The sequence below is a fragment of the Anomalospiza imberbis genome, chromosome 8 (assembly GCF_031753505.1).
Source record: "Anomalospiza imberbis isolate Cuckoo-Finch-1a 21T00152 chromosome 8, ASM3175350v1, whole genome shotgun sequence".
In the NCBI taxonomy this organism is placed as follows: domain Eukaryota; kingdom Metazoa; phylum Chordata; class Aves; order Passeriformes; family Viduidae; genus Anomalospiza; species Anomalospiza imberbis.
In genome coordinates, this window is record NC_089688.1 from 4,634,988 (window position 1) to 4,662,391 (window position 27,404).

At 41.6% G+C, this 27,404-nt stretch overlaps 1 protein-coding gene and 1 long non-coding RNA gene across 24 annotated transcripts in view; one reads left to right on the plus strand and one right to left on the minus strand.

Moving 5' to 3' along the window:
* Positions 1 to 27,404, minus strand: part of PCDH15 (protocadherin related 15) — a 626,487-nt gene that overhangs the window by 485,988 nt on the left and 113,095 nt on the right. The gene's annotated exons all lie outside the window — the stretch shown is intronic.
* LOC137478542 (uncharacterized) lies at positions 16,415 to 18,557 on the plus strand. The gene is made up of 3 exons (XR_011001627.1): positions 16,415 to 17,053; positions 17,122 to 17,210; positions 18,139 to 18,557. It is a non-coding gene; the product is annotated as an uncharacterized lncRNA (long non-coding RNA).

Consider the following 27,404-nt stretch of genomic DNA (forward strand, 5'->3'; position numbering starts at 1 on the left):
GAAATGACTTTCAGAATGAAAGATTTTTTATTTACAGATGAGTGAAATGTCAACATAAACATAAAAGAAAATAGAAAAATAAATTGAAATATTTCCACTTAAACTTTGTAAACATTTGTCCAGCCTGCCGATCTGTATTCTGTTTATGGGACTAAATCTATGCCAAGTGACAGAATTTACCTTAACTATAAAATGCACACTAAAAATGCATTTGCACCTTCTTAGCAAAATTTACCTCCCCCACAAATCTGATATCCAGGAGTCGACCAAACGCTATTCACACACCAGGATAAAGGAATTAATTTCATCTTGGAACAGTTTTCTCATTCCAATTATCTTTCCATTAGAAACACTTGGAAGCAGATCACCCTACAAAAAAAGATTTCAAATTTCTATGGAAAATTCACTGCATAGGAAAAAAAAAAGTTTTTGTTTCACTGCAGCTCCAGCACAAACACCTCCTATAAAACCCTTGAGGTTACAAGGGACAGGCCAAGGGGAAACGGCCTCAAGCTGTGCCAGGGGAGGCTCAGCTTGGACAGCAGCAGGAATTTCTGCATGGAAAGGGTGCTCAGGCCTTGGCAGGGGCTGCCCAGGGAGCTTTGGAGTGCCCATCCCTGGAGGTGTCCAAGGAAGGGCTGGAGGTGGCACTCAGTGCTCTGGCTGGGGACAAGGTGGGCACTGGGCACAGCTGGGACTCCATGGGCTGGGAGGGATTTTCCAGCTTCAGGGATTTCATGATCAACCTGGAATTAACACCAGCAACAGCACCTCTGTAATTGCTTTGACACACGCAGTATTTAAGTTCAATACTTGGCTGTATAGTTACTGGACCCAGCAGTGGGGATGGTTTTTCAGCTCTCCAGAAAAGGGAAACACATAAAACTCATTTTATTCCTCAGTAATCTCAGAAGTTCCAGAACTTTTTGTGCTGGTTGAAAGCATTCTTTCAGTTTTCTTTTATGTATAAACCCTATCTCACTCCCACTAAAGGCAAAGCAAAAGCTGTATTTTTATCTATCAGCAATGTTTTCCCTCCAGAAAGGAGGGTGTAAAAAGCCTGTGTGGTTCTCTAAGGCTCTGTAATGCACTCACTCTCAAGATCCATCTTGACCACGTGTTCTTTCTCCATTGCTGGCTGGGAATGACACCAAGGCTTTAATTTCCTGCTCCAACGCCTGCTGCTCCTGCCAGGCTATGTGGGGCCATCCGGCCAGCTCATCAGCTGTGATAAACACATTTTATGGCACTCCAGACCAAAGGAGGACTGGGGTGCAGCTTCTTGTGCCATCCTCAGAATGGAAGTTTAAAATATTGATGAAGGGTACAGAATTTTTTACTGTTATTTGACCCTAGAATGTTCAACTATTATAAATGTTTTTGGTTTTTTGTTTTTTTTTTTGTGTGGACCTGGTGATAGGTGGAGCTTTATCTCCAGGGCATGATATCTGTGTAACACACACAACAAATAGCCTGCACTCCCTTATTTCATGTGATCCTCTACATTGAGAGAAGCCTTTTCCATCTGGCACCAGTATTTAGAAGGAAACACATTTAGCAGACACACAACATGAAGCTATTATCTGTGCACAGTGCCATTCTTCTCAGGCACCTCAAACTAAATTAATCCTTTTCTCTTTTGTCTTAGCAATCACTTATAACCCAACCCAACGCTCCACACAGTTCAACCTCGAGAGGTTGTTCAGAGCCTTGCCCATTTAGGCTTGAAGATCTCCAAGGATGGAGTTGCTTCAGCTTGTCTTGGTCCTTTTTTCACTGTTTCATCACTCTTTGATGAAACCCCTTTAGAGGTTTTTCTCCCAAAATTGCCCTAAACCAGGACATTATGGGGGAAAAAAAAAAATCTTTCAATGGAATTTCTTATCTAACTTGTGTCTGTTCTCAGGGGGAAAGAGCCTTGGCCATCCCCTCCCTACCCCTCCACCAGGTGGGTTTAAGCCTTTTGGTTCCATTTTCCCAACTTGCTTGAAGAGGTAAATTACACTTCCCTGATGGCCACAAAACCCAAATCAAAATGACACTGAAATATAACAGTGAGGTTTGTCTAAGTGCCCCTCATATTCCAGCACCATCTCCTGATTTTCCCAGCTTTTTTCTTTGAGGAGCAGTGTTCATGTTTGGCACTGAAGAAAGGCCTGAGAATCACTTAAAGTGACTTCCACATTATCAAAACTAGGGGAAAACATCAAATAAAATGCATGAAGGATTATAAAAATCAATCAGCAGGTAAACAATTAATTTAATGAAATGTCACCAAGTTTGCATGGTAGGACTTTATTCACCTGGGGACAACAGAATCCAAATTAAGGATTACACTTCCTGACAGGCTTTTGTGTTAGAGTGCAGCTTCATTTTCTTTCATATCAGCCTCATTTTATGGTTGAAAATATTCCCAGACAAATACTGTTTGTCTATAGAACCAAAAGTCATGGATCTCCTGCTCTGCCAGCCTCACAGTCATCTACCTATACCTTGTGCCACAGTGGAAAGGGAAGGCAAGGGACATTTTACAGCTACTCTGGGAGGTCCAGTCTGAAGGGATTAAGCATGAAAGGGACTGGGATGCTCATGGACGTGACTTTGAGGCTTTGCTTCTCAAGTGCTGATCTTTTTGTGCCATGGCAAACCAGGTCAGGCGGCACAGCCAGAGGGGCAGGCTCACGCTGAGTGCCAATTATCATCTTGGAGATACCAATTATTATTGATTATTTAATTGAAGGGATGGGATCACATTTGGGCTAAAAATGATTTATTACTCAGATAAACATCAGCCTCAAAGGCTGTGAGAGTTAAAAGAGCAAGCAGTTGGCCGTAGCTCAAAGTAGTCATGAGTTTCTTCATTACAAGGCAATATGCAACATTCCATCCAATAAAAAGTTGCCACAAAGTTTATTTTGTTTTTCTAACCTATCACGTATACTTAATTCTGCTGCACTGTGGATACTTTGATCCAATGGGTTACTATTACACACAACACTTCTATTATAACTTCTAAACTCTTAGTTTACTCCATACAATTACATTACTACACCATAAAACCCTTCACCATCTTACGCAATGCAGTTTCTCACTTACCTAAGGCATAATCTTACCTACAATTATAGAAACATAAGTTTATGACTTTTCTGTTTAATGTCTGTGTACTTTTATTTTCACATCAATCCAAGCTTCTCCCAAGGCTGCAGATCAAACCCTTCAGTGTCTGTGGAAGTTTCTATATTAATTTCCTACAGCCAGTGTGTACTAGTGGGGTGGAGAGGAACTGGCCAATAAAAGTATAAATTCCCCATCCTCATCCATCCTGCCAAAGCCACCCAGGACTCCTGCAAAGAACACTTCTTAGAGCCAACACACAAAAGCAATTTTCAAGACCAGGAGACAATGAGAAGGTTGAGGCTGCTCGTGGAGAATGAATTATCACTGCATCCTCCTTTAATAAGACAATTCTGCTTAAAATCACTCTTCTCATCACTGTCACTGCAGACCAGAGCTCAGAAAGAGTCTGAGCCCTTCAGGCCTTGGAGATCCATGTCCAAAAATCCCACAGGAATAACCTACCCTGCTGCCACACAATTCCTTACGTGAACTCCATTTATTTTCCAAACACCTTTCATTTACAGCTAAATACAGGATGGCCCGTAAAGGATCAGCAAAGGCTCAAGTCAAGGTAATAAAATCATGAATTGACCTTACTGCATGTCAATAATAACTGACATTGCATCCATCTCCTTGGAATTCCACAGCAGGGACAGACTTCGTGTAACAAGTTTCTGTTTTCTTCTATTCTGTGTTTAAAGAGTTCTGCTAATTGGCTAAGGGATTAAAATTAAAAATTTTCTTTCCCCACAATCACAGAAACCCATTTTTCCCAAAAGCATTACTTGTGGATGTAAACAACACTAGTTAAAACTTTTCTAGAAGATGAACAGAAGAACAGAAACCCAAAAAGATGTGATGTTAAAGAAAAAAAAAAGGCAAATTAGCAGCTTGAAAGAAAAACTGGGATTTTAATTGAAAAGTGTAAAAGAAGGGAGATTATTCTTTGTACCATTATGACCTGACAGCCCAAGGAAATTCCCAAACATTCCTGAGAGTCACAAGCCACCACACTGCCATGGATGTTTCCTTATGTCAGAGAGCCATTCTTTTAAGTTGCTGAAATCTGGGTACAGAAAATGGATATACTGGATACAGAAATCCTTGCCCATGCTTTTATATCCCACACAGAACTTTGCAGTTTCCCTATAGCTTCCAGAAGAACAGCAAGGGGCAGACACAACAGCTTCATTCTGATCCACAACTGCAATTCATTTTAACCAGAACTCATTTGAACCAAGGGACCAGGAGTTTCTTCAGAAAATTAAAGTGTCAGCAAGTCAAGAAAACAAATCATTGTGGTTGCAGAAAAAAGTAAATTTTACTATTGAAGTTTACCCTCTCTTCTAGTTTAAGCCTCCAAAAAGTGAAAAAAAAGTTAAAATACATTTCCTTGATGCCACAGACTTGAAAATAGTCATGAACATCTTTGGTGACTCCATTTAATAACTCCATGCCAACTTCAAGCAGCCACTTTGCAGCGGTACCCCAGAAACACCTTTTTTTTAAAGGTGTTTCCAAACACCTTTAAATCAGCATTGATAAAATTAATGCTAAAAAAAACCAGTGACAACCCAAGCACATCAAATTCCAACTTGTGTCATGCAGAGCCCCCCAAAGAATATTATATTATATGATATTTATTACATTATATTTATTATATTATATTCTCCTGTGTGCAGAGCACTACAGCCATCAACTTGGGGGTTGTCTGATTGTTGCAATTAGCCAAATGACCCCCAAATGGTCCCCACAGCTCCACAATTAACCCCTGAATGACCCATAAATGAAGAAAAAGTGCCCCAAAGCCTCCCAACTGACCACAAACCAACCCCTAGACCCCTCTCCTGCCTCCCAAATCCTCTCCTGAACCCCCTCAAATCCCTCCCAACCCCTTTCATCCTCCCTAGGGCCATCCCAGTCCCTCCTAAAGGGGGTTTAAACTGTGTTTTCCCAGCCCATGCTGGAAAGAAAAGTTTCTTCCTCTCATTACTTCCAGGAAATTCCCTGGTGTAACTGTGTTTCTCTGTAGTTTTTAAATCAATGTTTAGAAGGAAGGAACTAATCAGCAAATGAAGCTATGAATGTATTGTAAACAAAGAAGTAAAACCAGGGAAAAATTGTTTTTTTTATTCCTCAACTCAACAAAACAACAAGAAAGAACCACTCCAGAGGTGTGGCAGATGTCAATAACTCGCATGATTACAGCTATTCCTAAATGTTCCAGCTGTGCAAGAGCTCTCCAATGCACAGTAACCTACTTGGGCCCTGCTGAAGCACACACCCAGAGTGAAGCACTGCTCTGGAACAGGGCATCAATTCCTTCAGAGATGGTCTGTTAAAAAACCCTTTCTGATTTGATGACCTGAGCTATGGACTCACAAAAATAAGGAAATTATCTACCTCAGAAGAGCACCTGAAAAACAGTGAATTAAAAGTAATCATTTGCAGGTACTCCAGAAATGATTTCTGCTGCCAGCAGAAATAATCTGAAATAATTTCCAGAATTTATTTCTGCTGCCAGCTCGTATCCAGTCATGCTCAGTATGAGCTGTGGTGACAATTAGCAGTGCCTGACTCCTCCTTGCCTCTGACCCTGCAGTTCAGACCAAGAAATCAGGAATCACAGATGCTTTTGGTTTACTTGTTCAGATCCCAAGGTTTCACTTCCAATAGATCCTTGTTTGTGCCGTGGTTCTCTGGGCTGCCTGTTTTCACCTTTGCAGACTGGAGACCTCAACTACAAAACTGTTGGAACCCTGGATGCTGAGAATTTCAGACTTTCTGGGCTGACAGGCACTGACCCCCCGGAGAACACTGCATTTGACCTGAGGCTGTGGAGAAGCTTCCAAAATGGAATGACAGAACTGGGGTTGTGGGTGTGGAGTTTGAATAGAAGTGTGTGATATCACAGGGTGGGAAACTTAGAGTTTAAGGGTTTGGATCATAGTAATATATATATGGAGGTTTTAGGGCAGAGGCTGGTCCTGCTTCTTCGTGGATTTGGGTAATTTTGTGTAATTGGATAAAAAAAGTCCACATTGCTGGGCACAGGTGGCTGGTTATTGGGTTAAAAGTAAAAATAATTTAGGTGTCATTTCTTAATTGGATAGTTTATCCTTAAAAGGCCTTGTAGAGATAGATATGGGGCCATTTTGTAGCTTGTTAGTGAAGTGCTGCAGAGCTCAGGGTTTGTGAGACTGTAACACAGCTAAGAGCTAACAAACATCTGAGTCTGAACATGAAAGACCATCTTGAATGCTTCAATCCTGACCCTGATCAAGGCAGAAAAAGAAGATAAAGAATCGACACAAAACTGCCCTAAAAATAACCCAGGGGTGGCTGAGTTTCCGCATGTCCCCAAAAATCAGTTCTCCACATGGCCAGCACATTGAGCTTCTGCCAAAACACACGAGCAGGGATCAGGACATTTCAATGGACATTAAAACATTTCCTACGAGTTTGGTTTTGCTGTTCTTGCTCAGAAATGAGTGAAGGAGTGAAGCCAGGCTGCTCCTGAGCATGACATGGAGCAGAACAAAACTGTGCAGGGCTCAAAGACACTCATCTCATTTGACACATCAGTTATGGCAGATTCAATTCTGTGCCCAGCACAAACTCAGAGAGATTTCCTCTGAAATCCACCGGGACAGGAAACACACAAATTTGCATTGGGACGTTCTGGATGTCATAAATCCTGCTCTGAATAATGGTATTTATTTCTTAAGTGAAGAAATTAGCAAACAAAAAGAGAAGCAGAGTTATTTTCAGACTACTCTGCAGTTATTTCATGTTGGATTCTGTTGTCTCAGGTTCTGATTCCACAGGGATATGTTGTCACTAGATCTATTAAACTTATAATCATGCACAGTGTGCAGAAGATCTTTATGTGTTATTTATAATTGCCCAGATAAAATACTCCTCCTTCTCCAACATCAAGCCTTGACAGGATATTTATACCAGTAATTGTATTTCCAATGCATCTCACAGCAGTTACTGTTTTATCAGTACTATTTTTAGGATAGACAGTTGGATGCCTGCTAAATACTCTCATTTTAAATTAATTTCTCCAAACGTTGTCTTCTCCCATTGCAGCCCATATTCTCCTTTGCCAGAATGGGGCAATATCTTAGATTTCTCAAAGCAAAGAGTATCAATTTTTGTCCTGCTTGCTACAGCAGCTCTCAGGGGAATAACTAGAAGGTGATTTATGCTTTGTCCATCTTTAAAGCTGGATGTAGGTACAGTCCTGAACTTTACCTAGCACAGACTCAAGCAAAAACCTGGTAAAAAAACCCTAAAAGCTTCATTTACCACATAATTTCCCATTTTTACTCCTCCAGGGTTACTTATACTCTTAGAAAATATCTACACCATCACCCAGATTTTTCCTGCCTCACTACAAGTAATTTCAAAAGAAAAATCCACAACAGACATGGGGGCTGGTCAGGGGTAGAAACAGAAACTGAGTTGAAATAATTCAAGAACACCAGTTCATGCAGGATTCTTCCTTTAACCAAAGCTTCCTAAACGTCCATTGGACCAAGGAACTGTTAATAATAAATAGACAACACCTTTTTATGGATTACTCTGACATGCTGGTTGCTCTGTTGTTTTGAAACCTTTTCCCTTCAATCCCTTTCAGTTCTTGTCTTGCAGTTCCTTGGGACTCAGAAAACCAGGTGAAAAGGTGATGACCTGAGCTGAAGTTCAGTTGCTGAAGAGCTGCTCTCAGTCCCTCAGAAGTCACCACTGAATTGAGAACGGGCTGGAAGGTTTGAAGGGGAAAAGTGGTGCCGGTTTTTCTGTTTCCTTTATGCCACTACTTTCCTAAGGGTGTTTTGCAGCTCTGAGTTGTCTCCCAGTTACCCAGATCGTTGTGCATCTCAAATGGCAAACAAGTCTTTTGGAAAAGCAGTATTAAAACAACCTCACACACGCACTCAGGCTTAATATAGAAATTCCTCCTGCAGCAAGCACAGAGATGATGTGCATGTCATTAAAGACATTTGCACAGGGTTCTCACCTCCTTCCTATTCTCCACTGAGTAACCCTTGCCTTGAAATACTGTCCCAACCCTCCAGACACTGAACACTTCCAAAGGTTTGCACTGAAATAAATGTGACACATCCAGAAATATTTATACACCCTCAATGCAAATAACTATTTCCTGATCTGAAATATCCTGGGAAACAAAAGATTCAGTGCTGGCTTTTGAAGAATATTTTTAACAAGTGAATGTCACTTCTCCACTCTCTGAGCCCCAGGAATAATCTGTGGCTGGAGTCAGACTGTGTTTTTAATGTCACTGGAAAGGGAGAGTTCCCTCCAGGCTGGAATCCAAGCACCATTGCTGGGAAAGGATTCCCTTGAGGGGAGGCCCTGCAGTCTCTCCACTCAGCTTTTTCCAGCTAGAGTTCTGGAAAGCCTGGTCTAGTCTTCCCCTAGAGCTGGCCCTGTCTCTGATGCCTCAGGTTTTAGCTTTTATATTTTTCAGATTCTGTGCTGCTTTAGTGTGCAGTTTTGAGCTTCACATTAGGGGATGGTGAGCTCTCTTCACAGAGCAGGGAGACAAAACAATTCCTTCTCCAGCTGGGGACCAAGGACAACTGATCCAAATTTCAGGCCCAAGAGCACAAACAATGTGGGCTGAAGAGAGGAAAACAAGCAGGATGGGACTGCATGGGCTGGAGCTGGAATTGGACAATGAACTCCAATATGCAAATGGAGCAGAACTAAAAGTGAGAGACCCGTGAGCAGTCGTGCATTTTGGGACCATTTTGGTTCACCTTGGGTGCAGCCCTGGCTGGGCTCTTGTGCTGCCCAAGGTGGATCCATTGAGGAGATCCTTTTCATAAATCCCTACTTTATTCTTTAGCTCTGTCTAGCTCTGTTCTAGGTCAGTCTTCTCACAACATACCTCAGGCAGGAGGGGAAGCAGAGCCATCCTCACTCCCACCCTGACCTGTTACCATTCCAGCACTCATCCTACAAGCTGGAAAGATGACAAATCCTGTCATCATTAAACTTTATCCTTTTCATCCTCTTTCAACTACTGTGCACTTGCTACTAAAGCAACATATTCACCTTGGCACTCAAATTCCATCTTAAGGTTGGAAATACCATTTGGCTGAGCAATGCCAGGGAAAGGAGGCACAGAAATATTCCTCTGAAGGATCAATGCATCCCTCCCAGCAGGTCTGAAGGTCTTCCTTAAAACTGCTCTCTGCAGAGTCCCTGCAACTTCCAGCCTAAACACCAGGAGCTGAGGAATGTTTGTGGTACAGGAAGAGCAAATGAAAGCCCCAAATGATGATTGAAGCAATGCTGATGATATTTACAAACCAGGAGAGGAGAATATGCAGTAGTGGCTCGTGCAGTGCCTGTGGCCAATTTTCCTTTGCACTGAAGACACATGGCTTTGTCAGCAGCAATGAAATTGGATCTTGTTTACCAGTGTGAGCAGATCATAGCACTTCATTATCCTAGCAAACGAAGATAAATCCCAACTTCACAGAGTGGAGCTGGGGCTTTGAGGCAAAGTGACAACCACGTCCTTATTGTCACAACATTACAGCACAATTAAAAGTACAGATTTCATCATTAACAACTTCCATATGATAAATCTCTTCGGGAAAAAAAAATATCCTCAAATGCTTGCAACAAGCACAAACCACCCATATTATCACAGCACCTTGACTTTAATCAACAATTCTATTTTTAATTCTCTGATTTCCAGCCATTGGCAAAAAACCTTGGGAGTTTGGCATGGCTGGTATTTAAGATTTGAACTCCTTTTTCATATCATGTTTGCTGGTCTTAGATTTAGGAGCAACAAAACGAGCACAGAGTTGGCCAGGCTTGCCTATTGCATTTGGAAGAACTAAGATCAGCATTTTTAAAAGCCATCTTCAACTGTAAAAATGAATATACTAAAGACACAACAGATCTACATGATCACAGACACCATTATTTGTAGCTCTTTTTGGTAAAAAATATGCAAAGGAAGCTCATAAGGGAATTTTTGTGGCCACATTTCTCTGCAGCAAGGGATAAGTGACACAGATGAGAACACCTGAGCATTATCTATCAAACTTCTATTTACATACCAACATTTTTGGTTTTAGAGAATCTTTAGGAGGTTCTTTTATATCATGTGTATAATTTCATTTTATTTGTAACAATGCACTGTAATAAAACTCTTTTGTTAGAAAACAGGGATTTACTCCTAGTTATTGTATCAAAATTGCATTTTTTTCTTTCAAAAACACCCATCTCATGTCATGGTGTGAGCCAAACTGTGTTTTAATGAAACTTACATGTTCCTTTTGATTTGAATCTGAGGTAATTTCATAAAATATTAAAGGAATAGTGATTTATGATTTTATAGATAAACAAATCCTTAAAGCAGGACCAACTGTGGTGAAACCAGGACACACCCACTGAGTCTCCCCAGGTGTAGCTTAGCAAAGCCCATTAAATAAAACTCCTCAAGTGTGAGGGCTGATCAATAAAGTCTGTTCTTACCCCTGTAAAGCCAGGGGGAAAATGCAGAGGTGGAATACAGGATGCAGAGCAGGGATTTGTGTGTGAAGCACCCACAGCCAAGTCCAAAGCTGAAGGGAGGCAAGAGCAGATACAATCACCGATGAAAAACTGCAGCATCAGGATTTGTTGAAGTGTTAAAAGGGGATTTTAACCGAGTGCTTTTCACACAGGTTTGCTTCACAGCCCTGGTCGTGCAGAGAGGTTTTTGTATTGCTCAAAAACCAAGCAATACAAAAGTCTAACAGGGACTGGTTATTTGTGAGCAGTCTTTAAATGAAATAACATAGCACAGGCTTTCAAGCATAGGACAAGATGAATGAAAAAACCTTGCTCAGTTCAGAAGAGTTCTAAATCTAACAGTGGATACAAGTAATGCTTAAAATGCTCTAATTTTCCTTCAGCTGTGGCACCATCAGAATATCTGGTATATCCATTTAACCTTTGTTAAACAGCACTGAATTTACAACTCCCATAAAAAATTTAGATTAAATCCAAAAAGTATTAGACAGAAAAGGAAAAAAGGGGGACCTGAAAGCCACAATCTCCTTTATTGTGAACATCCAGCACCTGCACAGTGCCCTGGAATGAAAGAAGCTCTAAGGTAGGGCAGAAAGGGGCAAAAGGGGTTGAAAAATGCAACATTACCTCAAACAAATAAAAAGCAACACCATTGATAACACCAGAATCTCTCTCATTTTTGGGTGCCTTTAAACTTCACCCTTTTCATCCTCTTTCAACTACTGTGCACTTGCTACTAAAGCAACGTATTCACCTTGGCACTCAAATTCCATCTTAAGGTTGGAAATACCATTTGGCTGAGCAATCCCAGGGAAAGGAGGCACAGAAATATTCCTCTGAAGGCTCAGTACATCCCTCAGAGCAGTCACTGGAAAGCCATAAAGCCCTAAATCTGGGTATTTTCTCTTTCTTCATCAGCTGAGAATTCAAGAACACTTCTTGTTAGAACCCCAGTTACTGAAAACTTTAAACTTTCCGTACTATCAGACACTAACCCCCAAAAAACCACTACATTTAACCTAAGACCGTAGAGAAAACTTCCAAAACTCAATAATAGAACTAAAATGATAAGTATGTCATTTAAATAAAAGTATGTAATATCACATAGTAAAAAATGTTTTAAAATATAATAATATAGGTATAACTTAATAAAAGTTTTAAAACAGAAACTAATCCTTCTTCTTCACCTTCTTCTTCATAAGTTTGAGTAATATTATGTAATTAAATAATAGAACTAAAATGATAAGTATGTAATTTAAATAAAAGTATGTAATATCACATAGTAAAAAATTAGTTTAAAATTTTAAAATATAATATATACAGCAAAAGTTTTAAAACAAATTAATCCTTCTTCTTCACCTTCTTCATAATTTTAATATTATGTAATTAAATAAGTCCACATTACAAAACACAAGTAGTTCGTTATTAAGTTAAAAATAATTTAAGCATCATTTCTTAATTAGACAGTTTATCCTTAAAAAAGATTATACAAAAAAGATACAACTCCATTTTTGACTTATTAAAAAAAAGTACTATAAAACCCACAATTTATAAAACTGTAATATAAATAAAAACTAATAAACATCTAAATCCAAACCAAAAAGGACAAGGAAAGATAACTTGACCCAGATAATCAAGGTCAACAGATCCCCAAAAGGTCCACTGTGCCACAGCTCTCCAGCTTGGAAAGGACAAAGATCCTGTGATAAGGACACGTGCCACAACAATTAATAACTTCTGAGGGAGAGTGAGTGGACTGATGGGCTCCCCACACATAAGGAACCACAAACATCACACACATCCACACGAGAGGCACCTCCTGTGACTGCTGCTTGACACCAGAACAAAGCACATTTCTGACAGGTCTCCAAGCTCCCCATTTCGGCTCACTTTGGGGATCTGCTGCTTTTCCACACTCCCTACACTTGGGCTGGTAAGAGGGCAGGAATTTCAGCTTTTAACTCCAGCAATGGCATTGTCTGAGACTCAGACTCGGGGCTGCAATGATCAAAAGCCCCTCCATTTGTATCACTTCCACCCGTGAGCCTTTTCCTCACATCAGTTCAGAGTTTGTTCCATTTCTGAGTGTCACACGCTCTTCTGTGCAGAGTAAATAAACCCCTGCTCTCTGCCCTCTGCCTGATACTCACTTCCCTTGCAAAAGCATCCTCTACCCTTACATTTCAGTCACCTGTGGCCTTCTGGGCTATATCTCAACAAAGCAGGAAAATGCACTTTCCTAACAGCATTTCTGGAATCACATCTTCCCATCACTTCAAGAATAGAAAAGGGATTTTTTGACACATTTTTCTTTAATGCAGGAAAGAGTCCCACAAAACTTCACGACCTAGAGCACTCAAAGCTGAGTGTTTTTCAAACTCTACATTTCTTTCTCCTTAGTTGTTAAGAGCTCTTCTGCCTCACTTTCTGGTATCCCCCAGGACACAAAGGATATCCATGGGACCAGCTGAGGAATCAGCCACTGAAGGTAACTGGTGGAAACCTGAATTATGAGAGCATTTTGTTTCCCCTCTCTGTTTCAAACCAGACTTATTTGACATATGCTGGTGGACAGGGCTGACACAAGCAGACCTGTGACTCCACCACCCTCCCACAGTCACAAATAGCCCCTGTGCTATACATTGACACATCCTGATCAATGTTCTTCAGCCTAATATAAGTCTCTCTCAGTGAGCTGAGAGCAGAATTTTACAGTTGATGAGCTCAGCTTTGCTGCCAGGTCCCTCCTGCTTAAACTTGCATCCAAATTTAGCCTTCTCCCTCAGAGTCAAACAAACACACACCAAAGCCAAGGCAAAATATTCCAAGCCTGGCTCCTCTTCACTCTCTCTTGCAACTCCCAAAGCCTTCTCACAGGGTGTTGGTGAAACCCCACTGCACTTTTAGGGCTGGGTTTGTCCCCTGGGGAGCGCAGGCAATCCCTGCACATGGACACAGGTCCAGGACTGCACTCCCCTTTGAACTCTGACATAAAAATACTAACCCCACCTCCACAGACCCAAACCTCCCTGAAAACAGCTGTTGTTTCACTCCCCAGAATCCATAAGGTTGGCAAAGACCTCCAAGATCATCCAGAGCAACCTCTGAGCCAGGGGCTGATGCTCTGGGTTGGGCAAAGATGGTGCTCAGGGCTTAGAAAATCTGTATTTCATACATTCAGTGAGAAGAAGCAAAGCCCAATTCTAACCTTAAATCCCATTTTCATCCCCGTGCCTACTGAATGGAATCAGGACTAATGTAACCACATACACAGGGTTTAATGGTGAGGTATTCTGGTGTACAAAAAGAATAAGAGAGACTGAGTTATAAAAAAAAAGCTTTCCTGTGCTCTGCAGGGAAGCCAGGCCCCTTTTGGCTTGTGGAGGGCAACATCCAACTCTTACAGGCAGAATTAAGGAACAGGAGTAGATAAAATTCTGTATATATGAACTCAATATCTAAAAAAATGATGGCACTTTTGGACCAATACCCATTTCTTTGTAGTTAAATGGCTTTCCAATACAACCTGTATCTGTATTAACTGATACTGGAATAAAAGCCCTAAAATCCCATTGACTTTCCAATCATTAAACAAAGCCCCCCAAACAACCCAGGAAGATGTACATGATTTTTAATTATCTAATACATGTATATATCCTAAATATAGACAGATAATCTATTTTTATGCCTCATCCTAAGCCTCCTCTAATAACTGCACTCCAGCTCAGGTAATTTAATTTCATATTCTTTCAAGAACACACTACTGCAGTCCTATTTAAAAGACAATAATTCTTTTGAAGAACTTGTTAGAGAGGCTGATGGAGTTCAGAGGAATTCTACGCCCAGGTGGGATTTCTTGGGAAGTTTTTAGAAAGCAAATCAATAAGAGTTTACAGATTGCAAATCTGATCACACTCCTGGCTGTCCCCAGAGGAAGCAGTGGAATTGTCATTTCAGTGAGGGGATCTCAGCAGAATTAGTTCTCTGTCCTGGAAAATTGCTAAAGGACAGTGGACAGCAGGCTGGAGCAAAGGCACTCACAATCAATAGAACAACACTTGTGTTATTTATCCTGGCAGGTTTTTACCTTGGTTCTGATCTCTATCATAAAAAGAGAGTAAAACTTCCTTTATGCTTCAATATTTCATAGAATTATCTGAACAAGGTTGGATTTGGGGAGGGTCTAAGGAGAGGATATTGATACACACAATATAACTGGAAGAGCTTTGTTGTAGTTCATTAAATCAAAACTTAAATCAAATCTAGAGATCCAATATTCTCTGAAGCCTCTTGGATTTACTTTTTCTCCCCCTCCCCACACTCCCCCCATTCCCTGCCTTACTTCTACTGGTTCAAGAAGCCCCAGTCCACTAGGAATTCCAGAATGGTCTGGGTTGGAAGGGACCTCAAAATCCATTTAGTTCCATGGGCAGGGACACATTCCTCTATCCCAGCGTGCTCCAAGCCCCATCCAGCCTGGCTCTGAACACTTCCAAGAATCCAGGGGCAGCCACAGCTTCTCTGGGCACCCTGTGCTGGTGCTCTGTGATATTGAAAGCACCTCTTCATAGCTCTGTGTGAATGATGTGGGAGGATAAAGGTACTTCACAGAAAAACAAACCTGAAGGTCACTGCCATGAGAATCCTCTTCTGGAAAGTTTTAGGGAAGCAACCAAGAAATTGATTATCATCTGCTGTCCATTATCTCCATGGACACAGGAATGTCTGAGAGATATCACCTGTGGTCTCAGGTGGCTGAGGACTCAGACTCCGTATGACAGGACAGCAGTGTCAGAGAGTGTGGGAGTTCAAGAGAGTCAGAGAACTTTTTCAGTTCAAGAGAGAGGAGGAGTTGTGGGAAATGGATGTGTAGAGAGCTCTCAGGGCCTGACAGAAAGCCCACACAGCGTGCATCCATATGCAAACTTTGAGACAAGAAATGCTGACTTAGAAATGCCATGGAATAGGACAGACATCGCTGAGAGAGAAATGGAACTAAAAACAAGTTTTAAAGGATGGCCTTACAAATAACACTGGATACTTTGGAGAAATAGGACTATGAAAGATGCATTGTAGTGGGACCCACAAGGGGTAATTTTAGATGATTGGCTTTAAGGCATCTACAGCATGGTGTGGCTAAAGCTGATAGGCCAAAAATGTTTATAGTGTATTGTAATTAGAAAATAGCTTCTGATTGTGATGGTGTGAATTATAACATCTGTATTGTCTCACCCTTGACATGAGAATGAAAATGGAATAAAAGCTTTTAAAATGTCTCTCAGTTGCCCCATCTCTGGGTCAGGAAAAGGATGTTATCCAACAGGAGAGCAGCACAATCAGCTGCTGCTCCAGCAGCTTCACCTTGGAATGCCAACAGGCAGGAACAAGTGAAGAAATTGTCCACAAGTGGAGAAATCCAGAATTACCCCTGGTAATCACACCGGGCACTGGCTAGAGGATTGATGCCCATGGCCATCTGCAGCTGTCCCCCAGCAGCTCTGTAAAGACACGTTTTTGGTAACATCAACCTTGCCAACATCTTACAACTGAATTTTCATCCAAAAAATGACGGTAGCTGAGAATATGCTTAATCATTCATGCAAGCAAATCAGGAATGAGGATAAAAGAGCTGAATTTTGTGGTTATGCTGAATTTACTAAAGTGAATGCACATCTCTGTGCACCTTCCTCACCTCAAGAGGGGCATCAAGAGATAAGAACTGACTTTCTCCAGCCCCATTTCTGTTGCACTGCATGGAAAATTACAGAATTATGCATTTTAGTGACCCAGACAGAAACTGACAGACATTTTTACTTTACACCAACCTATCGCTGACTCAGAACAGAAGAAATTCAAACAAAAAAACCCCCATAATTTCCATATCTGACTTCAGTAAGTGGGACTCCTCTCAATGAGGGGGTGGGAGCCATTTCAAAACATTGTTATCTCCTTTTTTTCTTTAATTTGCCTCGAACACCTCCCAGTCTCTCCTTTTACTCCTACTATGTGAGTGTGTTTCACACACAGGATGAACAAACTCTTTCCTAGAGCTGAGCCCATAGTTCCAGGGCTGCCTTGCTTTAAGCCAGGCCTCTCCTGTACATGCAGAGGACATTCAGGAACGTCTGAAGGGTTCCTGAAGAGCAGTGCAACCCCCTACTTCTTTCATGTGCAAAACTCCCTTCCACTGAGAAATCAGGGCAATCAAAAATCTCTCCCAGGAATGTCCTCTAGGATTAGAACCTTGCCCACACTCACAGGAAAAGCTCTCAGGAGAACAGCTGCTACTTAGTGACAGCTTCATTGTAATAGAAATGAGCCACTTCATGAAAATGGAAATTACACTTTCATGATGACAATGAAAATAAAGGTAAGGATATTTTCTTTTCAATCTAATCTTATACCGAGTGGAATGAAAAATAGTTTTTGTGGTCTCAGGTTAGCATTTTGTTTCGTACAGTTTGTTTCAAATTCTACACTGAACAGCACCCTAAGAATTGCCTGACCTGAGAAAGACAAATTCAGAGGTAAGAGTGCATAAAGAGCTCTAGTTACTCTCAGAATTTGCTTCACAGAACTTTATATCCCACCATCAAAAATAACAATAGAAATAAAATAATTATATACTATTGACTGTTTGGCCAACCCTACAGCTGCTTTTGGTGAGCAGCTCTCTCTTTTGGGAGAGCTGCTCACCAAAAGCTGAGTTAGGGAAATATTGTGGAAGTATGGCCACTGTGAAACCCAGTTACTTCCACAGCTCACTGAGACAACCCTCTTCATGCAATGTCCAGCAGGGAAACAGCCACTCTCCGTATTTCAGAAAAGTTTCCTCTCTTCTCACTCAATTACCATAAAAATTTTACTGCAAGACTGAGACACAGATCTTTGTTTTTAACAAAACTTGTGACGTGCTCATAATAAGTTAACTGCTAGAAAACATCTGATAGGTTAGGAGGTAGAATAGTGATAAAAAAGCCCTAAGGATGACTTTGAAAGATATTTGCTAAAGAAATTAGCAAAGCCCCATATTTCTGACAGCCCCTAAATCTCCTGTTGCTTTGTAAAAGCCACTCCAAGGAAACCCAAGGCAGTCCTGCTCTTTATTGAATGTCTCAGGCCACCTTCACAATGGCCTTTAAAGTTTGGCCCTGAGAGGCCAATTTTGAGCCACGCTGGGATTTGCAGGAGTTGAATGGAAGGCACCAACCTGGAGCTGTGTGTCCCCACGTTCAGCAGAAATCCCTCTGAAGCCACAGAGCCAATAAAAATGGAGTTAATTATAGCAGTTTTACCACGAATATGTAGGTTATGCAACTCAGAAGAACTCAGTAACCATTTTAATGGGGGTCATCACTATTCAGAGAGACATTGGAGAGAATGCTCTACATGGCTTAATTGTTTAAATAAAAAGGTTTCAGCAATTCGCAAAGGTGATTTTTATGTTTTCTATAGAACAATGTGTCTTTGCTACCATGAAAGACAACAGGGGACAACAGAAAACCACAGGCAGGAAGAGGAAAGCTCCTGCCATCACCTCCAAGCTCCTGCTGTGCATTGGGCATTTTAAGCTGAAATGGCCTCTTTTCCCAAAGAGAATTTATTAGAATTAATCAATAGGCAGCTGGGGATCAAATATTCAAAACCAGGCAGCACCCAGCAGCTCTCACCACAGCCTGAGCGTCCACTTCAGTAGATATTCAAGCAACTGGAGCAATTTTGGTAATGGAGATTGACCCCCTTTTGCAGACAAAAGACAAAATGATCCGTATAAGCATAAGTTTTGTTCTCCCCCTACCATTATACTCTGGAGAAAGAGCATTCATGGTTCCTGGGCACTAAAAATAGGTTAATAAAACTTCAAACAGATCAAATTCCTTGCCTGGTGTTGTTTCAAATGCCCAGCAGTTGTAAAGGCCCATATTTTACAATCAGAATTGCAAGGGACATTGTTTCATTGAGAGGTTCTTCTACCCCCATTCTTAAAGCACAGACCGTGAAGAAAAATGGAAATTTGGGAGATAAGTTTCCCAACCTCATGAAAATCTGACTGTGACAACTTCCACATCTGAAAAAGCCCCAAACCCAAAACACCAACTCAGCACCCCAGATGACTCAGGAAAGTCATCACAGAGCTCATCTGAAATCTCCAAATATTAGGACCATTCTGGAATGATGATGCAGATGGCAGTAGAGGGGCAGGGTGACAGAAGGAGGGGACAAAGGGCAGCAAGGGCCTGAGAAGGGAGAGGGCACAGGATTGCTCAGAATGACCAAAGCTTAGGAGGCTCAGATTGAGCTGTAAAGTGAGAATACGTATTTTTAAGGATAATAAAAAACAGCAAACCTCCAAATCTGTCAGTCTCTCAGAAACATAAACACAGAGATAATCAATAAGGGAAAGCCCATAAGTAACGAATTTAACCCACAGGTGGTACTTTAGTGGCATACAGTAAAAAAAATGCATGAGCCACAACCTGATAAAAATGGGCCAGAAAATTAGGAGAGGAAACCCTCGGGAGCCAGGCTGGGAGAACTGGGAATGTTCAGCCTGGAAAAGGAAAGGGTGTGTGGAGACCTCACAGCTCCTTCCAGGGCCTGAAGGGACACAGGGAAGCTGGAGAGGGACCCTGCAACAGGAACTGGAGTGACAGGATAAGGGGGAATGGGTTTAAACTGCCAAAGGACAGGGTTAGATGGGATATTGGGAATTAGGAATTGTTCCCTGGGAGGGTGGGCAGGCCCTGGCACAGGGTGCCCAGAGAAGCTGTGGCTGCCCCTGGATCCCTGGCAGTGCCCAAGGCCAGGCTGGACAGGGCTTGGAGCAGCCTGGGACAGTGGAAGGTGTCCCTGCCCATGGCAAGGGGTGAGGTTGGATGATCTTTAATAAAATAGAAATAAAACCAAATTAAATTATTTAAAATTAAAAATTCTGTAGAAAATTTTTCTGCTATGGGAAACGAAAGAATTCTTTCCCCAGTGTGTTTGGCACAAAGATCTCTGAGAAAGCTGGAAGAGGTTTAAGCTTCTGAAATGTATCTGCTTCCAACAGTAGCTGATGTCCAATTTGCTTTCTGTACTCCACTTATTTATTTAAAACTTAGTAATAAAAAATGGCACTGGGGAGGCTCAAATTTGCAGCACTCAGCAGTTACCTGGTCAAAAGTGCTCAGCCTGAATGTTAAATTAGAACCACCAATTAATATTATTTAAAACAATCCCTGAGGTGTCAAACCTGCCCTATTTAGGGGAAAGGCAACGAAGTCCTAATGGATTTTTAATTACCACACATTGCTGTAATTGGTTCACCCAACCTGATTATGGCCTTGGGGACACACAGTGGCCCCATGGTCACTAGCTGGAATTTGGGAAACAATTCCATCATGAGGGAAGGAAGGGAGTTGGACAGTAGGTTACAGAACAGGGGACCAGAACTGGGACTTGGAGAGGAAAAGTTGTCCTGGCTTCTCCCCAGACACACTTCCACATCCAACCCTAATGTTTGACACTTCTTCAATGCTTCACAAAGGATTCGTGCTTGGAAAGGAGGGGGAAAGGCGCTATTTTGAATCCTCTGGAAGGTACTCGGCTCCACTGCTCCAGAAAAAAAAAAATGCATGTTGCTAATGTTCCATTGGCTAACGAGAATTCTCCCTGACACATTACTCCACTTATTTCATGGCTGTTTTGATTCAAGCCCTAAAAGCTCTGCAAAACTGAAGGGAAAAAAATAAAATGAATCAAATTTTAAACCCTGTAAAAGCAATTTTGCAGCTCAGGTCTTGAGGGAAGGACAAAAACTTTGGGCATTAAATAATTAAAACTCCATAAGCAACAGCAACTCACAGGGTTACAGAACAGAGCTTTTGACAGGCATTTCATGGAATTGCAGATGCTCCACCAGGCCCAAGGAGGACTGGTTTAGTTCCCAATGTATTTTTAAAAGAGGGAATTAGAGCTATCCATTCCAGGTCATTACTCATTAAAGACAAGGAGACTTCCAGCTTCTTTGGTAGGTGGTTACTAAACAACTCTTTCTGGGAACACACTCCTATTATTCCCCCACTCAAATTTAATTCTTCATAACTGAAAAATAAACCTGATGATCAACACACATTTCTGGCCTGCCCAGAGCATCTTTGCAATATTATTTTTTCTCATTTGCACGATCAGGAAATGCAATTTTCAATGGGCTAGAAATCTGCTCCCTTTATCCTCTGCCTAACAGAATCCCAGAACTGTTTGTTCATGGGGGTGTTTATTATTAGCATCTCTTGTGTAAAAAGGGGTGAAACATCCAAAACAGCTTTCAGCTACAGTTTTGTTTTGAAGTCACCCCAGCAGCAGGCAGCATTTAACACATCTGGATGAAATCTGCTTTGCCATGGAATATGGAATTGGGGTGAGCAGGAACTCTGCGTTCTGAGGTGTGGATCTGTAGCCTGCACCCCTGCCCAAAGGACAACTTGGTAATGTCAATATGAGTCCTGCAGAGTCTTAACTTTTTTTTTGTCAGGGTCAGGATTAAACGTGTGAGAAGGTATTTCTTGTTGGGACTCAGATGTTTATTAGTTCTTATCTATGTTACAGTCTCACAAACCCCGAGTTCTACAGCGCTTTATTCTACCAAACTAAAAAATGGAGCCCCATCTCTTTCTCTAGAAGGCTTTTTAAGTATAAAGTGTCTAATTAAAAAATGACACCTAAATTATTTTTACTTTTAACCTAATAACAACTATTTGTGGCCTGCAATGCACTTTTTTATCCAATTACACAATACTACCTGAAGCCATGAAGAAGGTGAAGAAAAAGGACCAGCCTCCACCCCAAAACCTCCATTTTGCTTTATATATATTACTATATTCTAAAACTTTAAACTCTAAGTTTCCCACCATATGAAATTACACACTTCTATTCAAACTCCACACCCGTAATCCCAGTTCTATCATTCCATTTTAGAAACCTTTTCCACAACCTTAGGTCAAATACAGTGTTGTTCTCTTAGGAGTCAGTACCTATCAGCACAAAAAGTCTAAAATTCTTAGTGACCAAAATTCCAACAGAATTTTGTATCCCAAAATATTTTAACCCATGTTGCGGATTCACTGAAGGACTGCATAAAAGAGAAGGCTTCTCCCACTCTGTTCTGCTGAGGCAAAGCTGAGCCATTTACAAAACAGCAGCTCCCTTCACTTCCTGGGAGGATTTAGGCTGGATTTTAGGGAAAAGCTCTTCCCCCATAGGTCATGGGGACTGAACAGGCTCCCCAGGGAATGGGCACAGCCCTAAGGCTGCCAGGGCTCCAGGATGACTCTTCTCAGACAGAACACTGAGGTTTAGGTCATTCTGTGAGGAGAAAAATTGAACTTGATGATCCCTACGTGTCCCGTTCAGCTTGGGATATTGTGATTCCAGGAATCTCAGCAGGAAAATAGTGGGGGTGACTCACAGCAGAGTCACCAAGGAGACACCTCAGGTGCAAAGGTCCATCTGTTGTAGGGGAAGCCACAGCTTGGAGAAAGCAAAAACCCAGCATGGCACAGCTATTAGAGAGCTGCTCAGTTAATGCCTTGTCATTAAAATAATAATTATGTCACGGTGGACAAGCTGCTAGGAATAAACAATAACAGGCATATCCCTCGAAAAATGGCCTGTCAAGAAGTGAACTGAATATTTTGAAGAGTTTTTTTTTTTTTTTGGAAAAACCATGTGTATGATGTTAACCATGCACATTACAAGGTAATACAGCCCTAAAGTATAATAAGCAGATTTCCAGTATCTTATAATGCCCTGGTGCTCCTACATCTGTTGTTTAAAGAATCCATGGTTTCCTTCCCCTCCTTGGAAATCCCACTCTGTTCTTTATTTTTCCTTAATCATGCCAGTTTACTCCCCAGAACACCCCCAGCTGAAGGATCTCAAATGCATCCATACAAAATACTTTCCTTTGTTGTTGCTTGACTGTGAAGTTTGTGTCTTTGTTTACATTAATTATAATTCAGTTCAACCAAAACTAATTATCAAAGCACATCTATCCAGGCATCCATCCTCCAAAATACTTGGATATAAATTTCAAATTTGAAAACTTAGGTTATCACAGGGCATTGCAAACTTGCTCCTGCAGGTCACATTGGTTAAATGGAAAGAAAAAATTGCCTCATTTGCTTTTGCATTGAAACTTTCTGAAGAAACCAATCAGGTAAATAATAATAACAATAACATTAACAGAGCAAACACAAATCCCTCCCAAATCTAAAGGCAAGACATGAAAACAGCCAAGGATTTGAAGGCTACAAATACAACATCCCCGAGAAAAACTGAGTTTTGGCAGGAAGTTTCTCTTAGGAGAAAGGGCAAAGCCAATTCTCAATGCAGCACAATAGTTTTCATTATATATTAAAGAACATATAGGAATGTTGGGGAATGCCACCTATCCCAAGTTTGAATTGTGAACACCATTCAAACCCTTGGACACCAGGAGAAATCTGGCACAGCTGCAGGTTGTCATTTCATCTCCACTGCCTGCTCACTGAAAAATTTATGTGCCCATTACTACCTTTGATGATTATAACAATGTAATTTACTTGGTCTAAAGTGGATGTCAGGATATACCTTGTCTTGATGACAGCAATAAAGACATCAAAGAAAAAAGTCATTCCATGGCAAAAAAAGTGATTAAAATTGCTATGAAATTCCCATTACTGCTAGACTTCTGATAAAAATCATGACCTTGGCAATCAGCACTTTGAGGGGAGTATTATCAGGGCCACTGGTAAAAGAAAATCAACTCTAAAGTCAACAAGAAATCATCAAGAACTGGAGACTGGGTTACACTCTCCTATTAGCCCCATGGCAGTATCACATGATTTGGTCTGGACTTGCTAAGAACCAGGCTTTAAATGGGATTTTCAGGGCCCATCTCACATTTGGGATTCTGCTGGTGACACATTTGCTCTCAGAGGTTGTTCAGAGTGTTCCAGGGCTGCTGCAAAGCCTCAGTGCCACAGGGCATGGCGTGGGCACACCTTTCTCTCCTCTCTGACCCCGGCTGTTACTCTTTCCCATGGAAATTATCTTGGTTTGGTTCTTGTCCCTATGTAAAAAATGAAAATCCAACATTTCTGCCTTTAAAGACACAAAGCACATTAAATACATGCAGGATCCACAGCAGTGACTGACCTTTCTCCACAACAAAAATAAGTGTAATTTTTAAATTTTTTTTTCCTGTCCCTATTCTCCCTATTCTTACTACAACACCTTTCTCTAAAAATCAATGTAATCCTTCAAGTTCCTGGTTGTAAGATAAATTGATTGTACACAGAAAAGGTCACTTATTTCAGTAAAATTCAAACTCAGGGCCTGTTTCCTCATGGAGCAGATTCTGGGAGAGCAAAGGACTGAAGATTCCCATGGCAGGAGCTCTCTCCCCAAAGCTTTGTGTATTTGGGACAGTCCCTGTACCTCTCCTTGGCCACAGGTTCCAGACAGAAGGAAAAATAGGGAAACAGAGACAGTAAATTACTGCAAAACCTCTTTGAGCTCTCAGCTAGAATGCAAACACTGCATAGGAAAGTGCCTTCTTAGCCTGAATCTTTCTGCCTTTACAATTTAAACCCTGCCTTTACAATTTAAACACAACTACACAGATACCACAACAAAGCAACAATTCCAGTGTAAACACAAAAGCAGCAATTCCCAAAACAGCTCAGAGAAGCTGTTTTACTTGTTTTTGTAAACTCATTATCTAAGCACATATACCCAGGCATCCATCCTCAAAAATGCTTGGATACAAATTTCAAATTTGACAACTTAGGCTATGCCAACCAGGAGAGCACTGCAACCTTGCAGGGAACACTTGCTAAATGGAAAGAAAAAAAATGACTTGTTTGCTTTTGCGTTGAAACTTTCTAAAGAAACCAATTAGGTTGTAACAATAATAATAATGATGATAATAAATAAAGCCAACAAACAAAACCCATCCAAAAAAACTAAAGGCAAGACATGGAAACAGCCAAGGATTTGAAGGCTACAAATACAGCATTCCCCAGAAAAATAGAAGTCTGGCAGTTAAATTTGTGGTTGGGCTGGGGACCGAGTGCATTTTGTCTAATCTTAGTTCTAACACATGCTGAAGTTAGGAAACATGGACTGAGAAACAGCAACATCAACACTACAGCCCTAATCATCTCCAAATAATATAATTTAAGAATATTTTGTGTCCCGCTGCTGAGAAGGTGAGTTGATAACTCAGGCCCACTTGTCAGACTTCCACACCCTCATCTGACTTGTCTCCAGCACTGGGGAAGAAGTTATCCATGGACACCACTGGACATAACATTGCAGGGAAGCAGTCAATCATTTCATCTTTGGGTGCTTAAAACACACGGGCTTTTCTGCCTGCTTTCTGTAGTGACAGGATGGGAGGGAATGGCTTTAAACCCAAAGAAAGAAGGTTTAGATTGAGTATTAGGGAGGAATTGTTCCCTGGGAGGGTGGGCAGGCCCTGGCACAGGGTGCCCAGAGCAGCTGTGGCTGCCCCTGAACCCCTGGCAGTGCCCAAGGCCAGGCTGGACAGGGCTTGGAGCAGCCTGGGACAGTGGAAGGTGTCTCTGCCCATGGCAGGGGGTGGCACTGGATGGGCTTTAAGGTCCCTCCCAACCCAAACCATCCTAGGATTCCAGATTTCATCCTAGAGGCAGGCGCATTTCTAAGACTCCCAGACTGCTCCCATCTTCAATGCCCTCAAGAAGGCTGGAGCTGTCTCAAACTCTGCAGGGAATCCAGCACATTTCTCATCCCAGTTTGGGACTCTGGCCTCTGTGCTCTGGGCCTGATGAAGTCCTAAACCTTGACAAGTAAGGTGGTGTTGGCTCCAAGGTTGGACTCGATGACATTGGAGGTCTTTTCCAACCTCAATGGTTCTATGCTTCTGAGCCACAGGACATTCCAGGCAGAAATCAAAAAACCCCAGAAGCGACTCAAGATTCTTGAGGTGTGAGTGGCTGCAGTGCTTGCGTGCTGGAGGTGCCACCCTGTGCAGGGTTTGGGGTGGGATGGTGGCAAACAGGTTGGCACAGAGCCTGGGACTCAGGCTGTGTCCGAGCCCAAGCTGCTCAGCAGCAAACAAATGATGCATTTGTGATGCAGCAGCCCATGTGATGCACACTCTGTCCTTTTGCCCTTTCTTTTCTCCCCAAATTGAAGGAACAAAGAGATTCAGGGAGATGCTTTGAGGGGTTTGTCTGAGATCTGGGAACACAAACTTTCCATGGATAAATGAAGAGCCATTTGATATTCAATCCTTATCCACTCAGACATGGCCTCTTGGAAAAGCCTTAAAGGCTTTTCAAACCAACAGCCACTTCCAAGGGATTATTGCTGCACTGACACAGGACCCTGGGCATGGGTGTTCTTATCCAGAATTTCATTTCATGGATAATTGTTCTCTGGAAAGCAGTAAGACAATGTCTGCCAATACAACTACTTCTCAATATAAGCTCCTTTTTCATATTCCAGCCCCACGCTGGCTGACCTGAACATTCAGAGCCTAAATTGATGCTCATGTAAAGCATTTCACACACCCCTAAGTTAAAGTCTTCTCCTGCAAAAAATGTCTCTTCTCAGCAAGATGCCAAGAGAGCCCCAAGGACACAAAAGAATTTACGCCATTATTGCAGAGTGAGAAAAGCTATTTCTTCTGTTGACATTCTGCTTGCATTGAAATAGAAAAAAAAAAATCTTCCTACTTAAGGGACTTCAAGCTGGAATCTAAACCATCTGATACATCAAGGTCTGAGGTACACAAATAAAGCCCTGTCTTATTTTGAAAATTAAATATATTCATTTTATATATTTATATATTTACGGGCTGGGACTAGATTATGTTTAAGGTCCCTTCCAATTGAAACTATTCTGGAATTTTTTTTTTTTTTTAGTTTATTTTCTAAGGTAAGCAGAGTTGGTAACAGAGGTGTGATCTAGGTGTGAAAATAAAAACTGGTCCAAGAAATGTTCTGGGACAGAGATCTCAATCAGGATTGCTCTAAGACCTTTGCCATCGGGCTTTTTACCAGTCAGCCCTGGAGAGAGAGAACTGTACTTAATAAAAAGCATTTGAAATGTCTCTATTTTCTTGTACATAAAGTGACAAGTTCAAATTTCACATTTTGTCAAGAACAGATATTAGACCCACAAGCAACAGAGAGGCCCCCAGAAACCAAACCAATGCACAAGGCTCTTATGTCATGTCTGAAAGATCGTATAAAGCTATCAGAAAGATTAATTCATCCACCAGAAAAGGGGTTTAACCTTTAAGGTATGAGCAATCCCGTGTTTTCTCTGCAGTGTCAAACAACGGAGCATCATCCTGAACCTAAAAGCTTACGTGAGATGAATTACATTTTCTGAATTAGTGACTTCCCTGTTGTTCAGGAGAGCCAATGTGCCTGTGTACACCCCAGGTGCCATGCAGGTGTGTGTCAGACTGCCAACCCCAGCCTGACATTTAGGGTTTACCCCTGGGAGGTGGGAGCACTCCTGCCCAGGCACATGGCTGGAGTGAACATTCCTGAAGGCACATTCCACATGGGTCGAACCCCTTCCCATGAACTGCAGCCAGCAGGCAGAAGTTATAATCTGAAATCTTCCTCAACAGAGCTCAAGCCTCAGGTTACCCCATCCTATTTAAGCCTGTACTCCCATGGAGAAATTGCAGGGGCATG